A 9,344-nucleotide genomic window follows, 5' to 3' on the forward strand; every position below is an offset into this window, starting at 1 on the left:
CACATATGTAAATTTGATAATCCTACAATGTGTAATTGGTCGGTGACTGACTTGGAGCAGGTTCCTCCTCCAAGTTCATCCAAACCGAATTGCGGACAAGTACTCGTTACTGAACTGCTCCCAGTGCTTTGTCTATACAGACTGCATGCCGGTATGTATACTTATAATGTGCTTTGAAACCTGGATGGCTGGTGAGTTGCACTTTTGAGAAGTCTGAAACAAATACTGTAGGCTAGGCAAATGCGACGTATACTTTTGTTCTATTATCCGACAGTTTTACGTTTGGAGAGAGGAAAGCGGGGTAGCTGCGGGGATATTCATAAAGAGCCTCAATCCTGATTCTGCAGTCAATTTTTTGCCAAAATAGGCAGGGTCCTGAGTGGGATAAGATCTGCGCACACAATAAAGAAATGAGAAAAAAAACAAAACATTGGTGTACACTCTTTCCTGACTCCTTTTTGTATTTTTAGTATTCTATATTGGTTTCACCTTCACTGGACAGTGCTTGCATAACAACTTGGCTTATCAGCTGGCGAGTAGGCATTAGATGTTAGTTTCAGGTTGCAGCTATTAAGGAATTTTTTAGTTTCCTTATCTGAATTTTATTTTAGATGGACCGTTTTGTAAGTGTTTTATTCATCAATGATTGATAGCAGCATTTATCTTGTATAATATATTGTTTAAGTATTGATTATAATGTGTATAGATGTACTGTTTAGTTTGAAAGAAAAAAATTAAAAAGTTATTCTATTCTTAGATGATAGTTTAAACCGCCGTCTTTATTTTAGTCCAGACGATCATCGCTTTATCTTGTCAACACAACATAACATTGTTTTTTAAGAAAATGGCAAACTAGATTTGGCAAAGTTGTAATCCCACTTTAACATTTTTAACGTTGTTTGAAATTGACTGCAACAAATGTGGTCCGGACTTATAAATCCATTACTACCATTGGGAAATAATTTGATTTCATATTTTTTTTTCTTATTGTTGACACCTCCTAACTTGCCTTACTCCTTGTGCAAATAATTTGCGTTTTGTCATTTATTCATTTGAACCCTAACTTGCCGTTGGACACGCCTCCGTATGAGACGAACGGATGAAACGGGACGGATGACATGAACGCTTCAAGCGCAGCCCCCCAATATAACCCCTCTTTGGCAATGGGGCCCTTACTTGGTGGTTACAAGGAGGAACCTGATCACAGTGACAGGGTCAGTCCAGCCCTGGAGTATTTTCCCAACCTGCTACAACTTTACACGACACACATGGTTGTCCTCTCTCCATTTCGTCATGTGACCTCCTGCCTGCCCATTGTCATCATTAAAGTTTTAGCTGCGATGGTTCCTTTATTACAACTGGTGCCGATTGCCTCGTGTTGAACGTTATAAAGGTGTAACTGTGTTGTGCCCCGCTACTTCCCCATGATATTTAACCAAAATATTAAGGTAATCCTGAGATTATAATATTCAACCATTGACTGTAACAATATTGTGCTGTTTTACAGCTGGTGCAGATTAGAGGATTTCGGTTGCACCTTTCACCAATGATCCGACTGTAAACCACATGTATAGATTGAGAAATGTATCTTACATGTAGGACTATAGAGTAAAATGCAATTGAACATCATATCATTTATTTCACACACCCACAAAATACTAAACTCTTTTAAGCAGTTGCCAGCGCATAATGATAGTTAACATTTCTATTAAGAAAAGACCCTCAAATGATGTTAATATGGAGTTTTAAGTTACCGAATCTAACCTGTATTAATACTGTTTTTTCATACAAATAGATTTAATAACATTCAATTACCCGTCAGTGACCAAGCGCGTAGTTTTCCTGGCTACCTTTACAAGTTCCACGTGTTACACCTAGACCATTAAAGAACTTGACCTACTGATGGATGTTTTGCCACTCGGTACAACTCTGACTCAGCACACTGGGCGTCCTGTTTCCCATTGCAGTTTAGTCACCCGCTCATGCGTGGCTGGTCATCATGCAACGTCACAAGGAAACTGCCATGACGTAAGATTTCACACCTCGCACTCACAACCGCTACGCACCTTCTTATATTACTGTCCTCGTCATGTCTCAACACAATGGCTGGGGGAAACGTCCAAGATGTGCTGTTTTTGATTCCTCGTCATGATTTCAACTTAAACAGTGTGGGCATCCCCATAATCCTTCAGGGTGGTTGGATGGGGGGACTTCTCTGAACGTGTTGAGGACTGCCGGCGCTTCCATTAGGCTCTGTTTTTGAGACGTTCCCAGTTTTGGGATTCATCGGCCGTGGCAACACTTTTCTGTTTCCGCCAGACACCTCTGGGGGTTCATGCTGGCTACTACATCCTGGGGATTCTGCCTATCCCTTGCAGACTGTCTCCTAAAACTTCATGACACTTTACCCTCTCACAAATAGCAGATTTCCACAAGAAACTTTCCAGACAACGGGAATTTTTTTTAAACAGGCTTTTGGTATACTGAAGAGAATGATCCGTTGCCTTATCGGAAAAGAGACAGTGATAAAACTAAAACTGGGGAAATCTATGCTCTGCCTGCTGTAACCTCATAATCTTTTGGAACTCCCTGAGAAGCTTAATGCCAATGCTGGATGCATCCTTGTCCCCGCGAGCCGTGTTCCATGTCACAGGTGTGCGAAGAAAGGGGCAGAAATGTACGGGATCACATTGTTTGGTGTGAGTTTTTATAACTACAGTGTGCAATATTGGAAATGGCAAGATGTGACTACTAGATATAGCACAGAATGTTGTTGTTTTAAAGGTAGTAAATTCAAATATTGTACGTCAGTGAGTAGAAGAAATCTGGGGGTGACTTTATCCATACCCGTGTTACTGTCTATCGGGTGGGAGAAACGGGTCCCGCTTGCTGTGCATGGCCTGCTCACAGCTGTCTCAGAGTCCCACGAGGCCTGGTTAGGCAGCAAGTCGCTGCATCTCTTCCTTCTCAAGGCTGTTCCTGCCCCTTGCCTGGCTGCGTCTGTCCACACCATCCAAACTCACGCGGCCTTCAACGAATTCCGCGGCAAAACCTGCTAAGGCATGTGTGGGTTGTTTAGAGCAAAGACACCTTGCGGCGTAAAATACCTTTCACTGCTTACCTGTTTCATCGGGATGCTCTGATCCTGACTGGGCCTTCGGATCAGCTGAATGTTGCCTTTTTTGCAGTTAGCGTTTTCAACCGAACCCTAGGCCTGCCCCATGTGGCCATACGCTTGTCACGTAATGCCCTCTGTCGGTTCATTCCGGGATGGTTTTATGTTGTTGCGCGGTCAAGCCGTAAGCTGTAGAAAGTGAAAGTGGAACTTTTGAGGCTAAAGGATGTTTGGCAGGGACTTTCGGTCACATGAAGGCCTTCAGTTCATCACGTTTTCAATACTGCAATGCTCATTTTGTCTCAGTGGCGGCGAGGAGCCTAAGACAACCCCAACATCGTCAGAGCAGGTGCCCAATGAGTAACTGACAACGTCCACTTTGTTATGACTTTCTATTACATCCACTTTGATGAAATCGCAACTGTTGAATCTTCCAGATGGGCACTTTTCCGGAAATTCTGTAGTGTGGACTACCTATATCCTTGTGTTACAAGTAAAACTGAACTTGATATAAGTAAAGTGTAATCTGTTCCTATTCTTGATAATTTATTTTTTCTTACAACTTGGAATTCAATGTCAAGAGCCAGAGTGTTGATCAGGAATGTCTAGCTGCCATGACTCCTATTTGGACGGGTAACACAAAGGAAAAGAGGAACTTCTCACAGTCTGGGCTTACTATTTCAAGATTTGGCAACTTTATTTTTTTTGCCTTTTCAGAATGTTATTTTGGTTATTAAGAAGTTTAGTATCTCAGATCGTCCTGCAGCCGGGAAGTACTGTGCAAGATGTGTTGAAGTTTGTTGGGGAAACTCCTGTTTTCATAAATTTCGTGTTTTAAGAAACATTAAGTGAATTTTGCTTTGATGTCCTGCATCTCTACTCATGTAGTGTGACCTATTTGAGATGCGAGCGCCTGATGGAACGAGCTCACTTGTGGTCAATATTCCTCAGGTTTGAAGAGGTTGTAGTATGACAGTGTCCATTTAATCTGTTTGCCATGGTGTCTTGGTGTTTGAACCTCTAACAGTTTGGTTTGTCCTTGTGTGTTTGCTGCTCATGGAGTCTCCCACAGTGTCACACTAGCAGCGGGAACCAAGGGACTCTGTTAAAACTGGAATAAATCAAATCCATCTGATATCAAGCTGTGGTTTGAACACCACTTCCCTCCTCTTGAGAGTAGTCCCATATCTTTGTTCAGTTTTTGTACAGCCTCTCTACAACTTTTGTGTCCTGTGTTTCTAGAGCACAGTAGTAGAGCCCTTGTCTGCCAGGGTTATGGTCTTTTATGTCATTCCAGTTTATTTCAACTGAGGTTTTTGGATTCATATTTCTGTTTATCCTGGGAATATATTCACCCACTACTTGCGTCCTTTCCAGAGAATAAACTGAGGGCGACTGAATGTCTGATGATGTCTGTACCAGTGGAGTCCGACTATTATACTTGTCTCCTAGTCCACATCTGAGTGAGACAGGTTCTCCTACCTTTTACTGCTTTAATCTTCTACAGGCGAGCTTTTGTCTCCAGCTTTAATCCTAAAAGTAGAGAAAATGAAGCCATGAACTAACATTGTTCATGAGCTGAGAGAGCAACAGAGGAAAAATGTCAACTGTACATTGTTACTCTGGACAGACAGCTCACTGTTTGGAGATTTCTGCTCTGAACTTGCAGTTTTATAAATCTTTAGAAAATACTAAACCATGTTGTTCTTTGTAGCTTACCAAGAAAAGAGCAGCACAATAATCACCCCACCCATGTTCCGCTCTCTACAACAGGTTTAAATCAAATCAACAGAGAAACAGCTATTTTCACCATCCAGTCTGAGAATTGTTCTCATTCACAAGCTCCCCTTCTTATGCCTGAATGGTTGAACACAGTGCAAAAACCCAAAAGTTCGTGCACCTCCTACTTGATAAATGTCGCCCTCTAATGAGACTACATACGTTCAGATGGTGATCAGTTGACAGCTTCGCCCCGCTCTTCACGCCCAGAATCCGAAGAGATCGGCCTGAGATCAGAAGCAACTGCTGTATAAAATCGATCATAGATTATTTGGCCTAGGTGCTCTGGTACCGCCCGTACACTATGGCCCCCTAGTTTGAAAACTTTTGTGTTTGTTATGGCATCCCTTACTCAACAGACCACGACAACACTCTTGGTTTTAGAGTTCCGTGCCCCGCGTCCTCCAATCCCAGGAGAGTTGGGACCCTCTGCTTTGATCAGGTCTAGAGTTCTAGATTTAGAAGTAAAAGTAGTCCACTTTACTTTATGGATCAATAATCTGTATGCATGGTGAAAAGAGAAATAAAAGTCTGAATGAACATTCCCTACTCGTAGAAACCCACACTGACTGCCAGAGAGAGGGAAACTTTCTTTTTTTTTATGCAGTTGGTAACTTTATTTCAGACACGTTTAAATAACATACTTTTTACCTCTTCCATTTGGGGAAAGGATCAAGTCTTTCACGGTCAAAAGGTCCCAGTCCAAGTGACTCCTGAGTCACTGATGTTGAATCCAAGTGGGAAATCAAGTCTTTCTCTGAGTAACTCTAAAGTCATCACATATTGTGCTGTAAGTCCGCTCCGCAGTTAGGTATCTACCCATTTTTTACCATTCGCATATTTAAATAACTGTTTGGCATGAGTCTCAAAGATTGTGTTTGAGACGAACACAGCATGTCTGTTAAGTCACACTTTTCAACATGACAAATAAACTGTAGAGAAAATACTTTCTTGTCCTAAACAAGATTCAGATTCCACAACATGACTGGATATACATCGTTTTTCTGATTTTGTAACCACAAATAATCAGTGAGACCATAAAATATTTGCATTGATTCGTAAATTATGGTGTCCAGTGTCCAGGTTGTTGCCACTGTTGTTGAATAGAAGGAGCTGCAAGTGTTGTATGTTCATGAGGAAGCTGTCAGGTTTTGTACAGAGTTTTGGTGTTCCGGTCACTCTGGGCCTCAGAGCAACAGTAGTACACAGCAGAGTCCGACAGCTTGAGCTGGGGAGATCTTCAGATCACCGTTGATTTCTCTCCTCATTCAGTATAGCAGTCATTCGAGGGTGAGGAGGTTTAGCTTCCACTACTGAAGGCGTTTTTGTATCATGATCAGGAGAAGGAACTGAGGAGCTGATCCAGCTCCTGTCGATACCACTGGCGATTCCAGCTTTATGATAGGTACAGACAGAGTAGCACTACTGCCCTCTGATGAAAACACTTCAGCATGCTGGCAGTAATCTATCTTCCATCGTGTTACCTAGTAGGAAAACAACATGTTAATTGACCCGCTGCTCCAAAGTCACTCCTCCACATTTGGAAAAAACTCACTCTGCCATTTTTAAGTTCAGCAAATGATGCTGTTAACAATGTATTGATCAGTTATTGTGATAAATTATGACATCTAGATGATGCTTTAGCAAATTATAACTTTGAACTCCATACTACAAATCTGAACTGGATCGGTAAACCTTGAAAATGTCTTTTATTTCAGATTTATAATCAAACATCCCGCAACTATGGAGAGAGCAAACTACTGCATGAGTTTTTTCCATGTCTGCAAGAGGGAATGCTGTTTTAGACGGTTCAGGATGAAGAGTGTTGTTTGGTCTGATGTTTCCCAGCTGGAATCAAACAGTTGTCTGCCATGAGCCACCTCTGCAGTCAGAGGATGAGACTCGATTTTTGACTTACTTTCATTTCTCCAAGTCTTGCATCACAACTGGGTTCCATTGGTGAAAGAATCCAGACTGGCTCATGAAATACTCTGAAGGTTAACAGAGTGTGTCTCCCTCTGGTGGACGTTGTTGAGTATTGTGTTTGTCTTTGCTCCCCCCCCAAATGTTTTTGTACAGAGTTTTTGGTGTCTTCCTTCACTGTTGGGCCTCAGAGCACAGTAGTACCAGCAATAGTCTGACAGCCTTAGCTGAGTTAGATGATCAATATGATTTATTGGTCCTTCACTTTAAGCTTCAGTCAGGGTTGGACTTGTCAATATTCCTTCCTGATCCTACTAGAATGAGGAACATCTTGGAGGTTTTCCTGGATCTTGCGGTACCAGAATTAATAATCATTAGATGAAATTTGGCGTTCTGTAGGACAGGTAACAGAGCTGTCTTCTACCTGTTCTCCTCTTCTTTCTCTCTGGCGTGAGGTCGTCACGCTGACTCCTAAAGGAGAGAAATCATGTTATTTCTATAGAACCAGAGTAAATTAATGATTCACTTTCGATGTTATTAGAATAAAAAATTTTTTTTCCCCCCTTATGCGGCCTGCTATTTACATACCTGTGAGGATTAGAAAACCTCAAAAAACCCCCAATGCTGTCGTGGCAGCATTGAATAAGTACTGTGAGGGTGGTGTATTGATCTCTGTTGATCTAGACGTTCCTCTCTCTTCTATAGTTCAGTAACAGTCAGCTCCTCCCGGAGTCTCTCCGTCCTCCTCGTATCTCTGTAGTTTCTCTTCTCTCGTTACACTTCTAAGGTAAAGTGATTCTAGCCTACATCATATTGAATGTACAGAGTGTGTCTCCCTCTGGTGGATGTTGTGGGTATTGTGTTGTCTATTGTACCCTTACAATTTGCTATAGAGCCAATAGTCTGTGGATTGATTCTGTATCCTTGGCATTTACTACTGTGTTGTCAACAGCTAGAGGGCAGGGACTAAAATTATGTCAAATGCTTTTTGGTGTTATAGTATGCTATTAACACCACAGACCCTCTATCTTAACATCTAAAAAGACTGTAGACCCTGGGCCCTCTGCAATTCCTCCATCTGCAAGTGGATGCCAGTTTTCTAACAGGTCGCCCCCAATAGTTAGAGTTGGCACTCATCTCAGGCTGTATAGTGCTAAACACAGGAGCACCCAAAACAAAGCTGCGGTCTCAGTCCCTTATTAAAATATGTCCTGTACACAGATGACTGTAGGTCAAAACAATCCCACTCATATGTAATTGGTGAAATTTGCAGACGCACTACCTTTGTATGGACCATTGACACCCATAATGAAACTGCTAACAGGGATGAGGTGTTTACTTTGATCAGTGGTGCCGTAAAATAATGTGTCCTTTAATGTGGAGAAAACTAAGGAGGGTCCATCATAGAGTTTAGAATAACAAATTCACACATCACCCCGGTCTACATTAACAACTCTCCTGTTGAACTTGTCAACCAACGTTTAAATTCTTAGGCTCCTTTTCCAGACGTCCCTCACATGTCGTTCATATACAGATGTGCCATTAGAGGCACCTCAAGCTAATTTTGTTGAGGGTCTTAAGACATATGGTATGTCTCCTTAATATTCTACAGAAATTCTACCGTTGTACCATTGAGAGTATACTGACAGGTAAACACTGTATTGTGGTTTGGTAGGGCTCTTTCACATGATCCGTAATCTTCTGACAAAGGTGGTCAAAACTGCTTCTAACATCTCGCTTTCCACTTGCAGCATTGCAACATATTTACTGAAACTAGTACCTAGTAGTCACGTAGTATTATGCAGGATTCTAGTCTTCCTGCATATAACCTCTTCTCCCCTCTCCAGCAGGGAGACAGGTTGCAGAGTAATCCCAACGCTACATCACGTTTTAGGATAGTTTTTAATATCCTCAGGTAATCAGTTGTTGAATGATGTCGCAGCAGAAGGAGTACTGGTCTGATGTTATTTACTTAGTCACTGGGGGTTTATTTTGGTTGAGTTACATGGTTTTGATTTTTTTAACTATATTATTGTTCTTGATTGTTACTTGTTTACTGTGCTTTTGACTTTGACTGAACTTTGCGCCAAGGTTTTTGTACGAGTTTTGGGGTGTTTTCCTGTACTGTGGCCTCAGATCACAGTACGTACACAGCATAGTCAGACAGCGAGCTGAGGAGATCTGCATATCAACTTGATGTCTCTCCTACATTCAGTATAACAGTCAGTCGAGGTGGGGAGGTTTTAGCTTCCACTACTGAAGTGGCGACCAAGTTTTGTATCTGACTCCGGAGAAGGAACTGATGATCTGATCCAGGATCCTGTCGATCCCACTGTAGATTTCTCAGCTTTAACTGATAGGCGGTACATATCAGTCTATGAACCGAATGTAAGCTATTACAGCAGACTGGGACGAGTCGTGGTGACATATGATAAAAGAATGAATACCTGGCATTGCCCATGTTCAAAACCAAGAATGTCATGCATTCATAAATATGTGGCCAAATGGCATTTATTTGAGACACAGA

The 9,344-nt window shown here is 41.8% G+C and overlaps 1 long non-coding RNA gene across 1 annotated transcript in view; it reads right to left on the reverse strand.

Moving 5' to 3' along the window:
* LOC116699590 (uncharacterized) overlaps positions 1-9,344 on the reverse strand; it is a 22,570-nt gene that overhangs the window by 4,310 nt on the left and 8,916 nt on the right. The window lies entirely within an intron of this gene.

Source organism: Etheostoma spectabile, chromosome 12 (assembly GCF_008692095.1).
Source record: "Etheostoma spectabile isolate EspeVRDwgs_2016 chromosome 12, UIUC_Espe_1.0, whole genome shotgun sequence".
NCBI classification, from domain to species: Eukaryota; Metazoa; Chordata; class Actinopteri; order Perciformes; family Percidae; genus Etheostoma; species Etheostoma spectabile.